Source organism: Lathyrus oleraceus, chromosome 6 (genome assembly GCF_024323335.1).
Source record: "Lathyrus oleraceus cultivar Zhongwan6 chromosome 6, CAAS_Psat_ZW6_1.0, whole genome shotgun sequence".
NCBI classification, from domain to species: Eukaryota; Viridiplantae; Streptophyta; class Magnoliopsida; order Fabales; family Fabaceae; genus Lathyrus; species Lathyrus oleraceus.
The window spans coordinates 434,218,102-434,222,007 of record NC_066584.1 but is presented as its reverse complement, the minus strand read 5'-3'; positions in this window follow the sequence as shown (position 1 = coordinate 434,222,007).

Genomic DNA, 3,906 nt, shown 5'->3' with positions numbered 1-3,906 from the left:
CTTCAAGAGCAAGGCACAATTGATGAACAAATGAATTAGGGTTTCCTTGGGAAACAAACCTCAAACCCCTTGACTTGCTTTGATCAAAATGATGAATTGAGATACTTGGAAGGCATATTTTATGGATGGGAGCTTTGGGAACCATTACCATGCTTGCTTTCATCTCCTCCTGACCTTTTCATTGCACAAAGGATCTCCTAGAAGCTTTTAGACCTTGTGATTGCTCAAGCTACAAACAAGAAATGTTAGTGACATATTTTTGTGCTTTTGGTTAGTAAATAAAATGAGAAAAACAATAATATAAAATTCAAGCATGCTTGGTGATCTCAAACCAACTCACAAGTGGTCCCACCCAAAGGCAAAGGGAACCAAGATGCTCATGATCCTTGAGGCTTTGCAAATGCAATGTTATGATGCCATGAGAGACCTTAGGGCCAAAATTGGGGTCTTACACACGTAAGATGGTCACTTTTTGGGGCCTTTTTTTGACGTGTTTTGGTCCATTCTGACATCTTTAAGAGGGGAAATTCTGCACTTTTAGAAGGTTTACAAAATTTGGCACTAGGAGCATAATTTTACAGCATCAAAGGGTGAATTTTAAAGCATTAGAAGTCATTCGAGGCCAATCCTTCAAGGGAATTCATATGCTATTATTATTTATTCAATTGCTATTGTTATTTTCACAATGAGTAGCTAAGCTTCTCTAGGTTAGGTTGTATGATGATGAACCTTATTCAATCTTATTGGTATTATATGTTGGTTTGACTTTGTATAAATCCTTTGAATTATGATTTTATTCAGTTGTTACTTAATCTTAATGCTTTTTATTTGAGATACTCTATTAATCTAATTTTGGACACATAAGGATCACTGACCCTTAGCCTATGTGTTGGACCTAGGGCAATTGTTCTACTTACGCTGGTTGAATAGGGATAGGAGACCCCGAGTAGTGGCATAGGGAATTAACATTTTGTACATCACCAAACCATGCTTACGTTGGCGGATTATGGATAGAAAGCTTCGACTAATGGTTAGTGAGCTATTTCGTGAGGGATCGACTATAACGGTTCTGGTAATTCGTCGTGAGATTATAAGGATAAGACCATTCATATAAGGCATCATACATCAACAAGAGAGGATAAGGGGATTCTAATACATAACCTAACCATCTTAATTACTTATGTTTCAAACTCGTAATTTGATTTAAAAACCTGACCCCCTCCCCATTTACTGTTTTTCCTTTACATTGCATAATTATTGGCTTGTTCGAACATATTCCTTGTGGATTCGATCTTTTATTACTGCGACACTATCAGTACACTTGCCAAGAAGTCATCATAGAACCTATGAAATTTAAATATGTCCCATGTAGTTAGAAAACTCAGAGAATACGTCAGTGCATCTAGATACCTGATACATAGGTGTTTATGTTTACCATAATGACCTTAGAGGTGATATGTCACAGTGTGTTGTCTTGTAATAATGAGTTTGACACATCAAACAGTGCCCTTAGACTCACTTTTCGGCTCATGATATACTCTTCAGTGTGAACTTTCTATGTGGCTAATTTAAGACACATTTTGGGATAAGAAGCTTTAACCTATACCTTTATAATAATTTTCAAACTTATACAAATAACATGTTACAATTGATTAATATTTAATATATTAGTTTCTTTAAAATATTATCTTAATTACATGGTGCATAATTCTCACCAAAATCATAAAAATTTTAATTTTTGTTATAATAATTACATAAATATTCATCACCCTTGTGGTTGTAGTTTAGTGGTAAGAAAACAGTGTTGTGGTCATGGGGACCTGGGCTTGAATCCTAGTAGTCACATAATTTGATAAGTTTTGTACGTGTGATTTGTATTTATTATTCTAATAATTTAAATTAAAAAATAAAAATTATCAAGATCTAGGGTGAATTCTTATACTCCCTCAAGATTCTTTTTCAATATGTATTATGTATCTGTATCTTCTAAGCATTGTAGTAGAGGTCAACCTAAACCATTCATGCAAAGAAATTCACTATGACAGAGTAATGGACATCAACTCTTTGTACCTTCCTAAATTCCTTCTCATTGACAAATACTACCTTTTTGGAGAGGTAGTCTTTTAGTTCTTTAATCCATTCTAGTTAGTTCTAGTAGAAAAATATGGATTTCATAGACACATGATATATATAGAGTACGAAACACATTGGACCTAGAGACCTATCTTGAATTCAGACGCAGTGAGGAATGTTGTGAGGATTCAGGTCATCAAAATAATTTTATTATGAACATTCTCTTATACGAGATGTTATGGGTAGAAATCTATAAATATCAGAATTTATCTAAGCTAGTGAATATCCATGTTATGATCCATCAATTTTGGAATTCTGTTACTAATGTTTGTACTCGCCTTACAAAAGTTTTGGTGGAGCCTGATATGTAGTTATAATCATGTTTGTTGATCTTTTTGGTGTAAGGAATATTCAAAAACTATGAAGTTTAAATATGTTCCATGTAATTTAGAAAGTAGTGGAACACATCAGTGCATATAGATTCCTGATTAGTATGTATTTTTGTTTACCACGATGACCTTAGAGGTGAGATGTCATTATATGTTATTGGGTAATAAAGAGTTTCACACATCAAACAACGCCTCTTAGACTCAATATTCAGCTCATGATATACTCCAAAGTGTAAAATTTCTATGTAATTAATTCAAGACACATCTTAGGTTAAGAAGCTTTGGCTTATTGATTAATATTTAATATATTAGTTCTTTAAATTATTACTTAATTATATGGTGCATAACTATCACCAAAATTATAACTTTATTTATTTATTTTTGTTATAACAATTATGTATATATTTTTCACTTATGTGGCTGTAGTTTAGTGGTAAGAAGTCCATGTTGTGGCCGTGGAGACCTGAGCTTGAATCCCAACAGCTACACAACTTGGTATATTATGTATGTGTGATTTATATTTATTTGTTTAAATTAGTTAATTCAAAAAAATAACAATTATCAAGCTCTAGAATGAATTTTTATACTCCTTTAAGATTCCTTTTTAAGATGTATTATTGTAGGTGTTTAATTGGCTGCATTGTATGGTAAAACACTAGCTGGATTCTAATGTCTTGACTAATGTCATGACATGTTGTGAAGGCGTTTGTGTGACTGCATTGGAGGTTAGAGTATCTAACTGTACTCTGATGTCTTGACAAATGTCATGACATACCTGAGTAACTTACTGCAGGATTAGCTAATACAGGATTTATTGAATGTCAAATTGGATGTGGTGACATTCATCCCTGTCAGCAGATACTGAGGAATAGAACAGTTGGTGTTCTGTTAGAGCTCAGTATTCATTTGCAGTCTGGTTATCAAGGAAATACCAGACCTGGCATAAGGCCTACTATATGAATGTCAAACTGGATGTTATGACATTCATCATGGACAGCATATACTGAATAATAGACAGAGTGGTGTTCTGCTACACTTCAGTATGTTTCTTAGTCTGTTCTTCAAGAGGATAACAGAACTGACTTAAGGCCTAATGTGTAAATGTCAAATTGGATACTTTGACATTTATTAATGTAAGCTGTTACTGTAGTATGGTCATTTTGGTCATATACAGGTCAACAAAATTGTACAGTCTGTTTTCTGGAAAAACAGACTTAGCATATGATCCTTGATGTCAAGCTGAATGTCGTGACATTCATTCCTGACAGCATATGCTATATTGTAGGTTGTTCAGTTTTCTGTTTCAACTTTTTCTCAGGCTATTCTTCAGGGATTCAACAGCTGAGAGAAAATCCAGGAAATTAACAACCAAGCTACATTTAATGAACCTAACAAATAGCCTATTTGTTAGTAACCTAGATGTGGAATTTAGGGGAACTCGCGT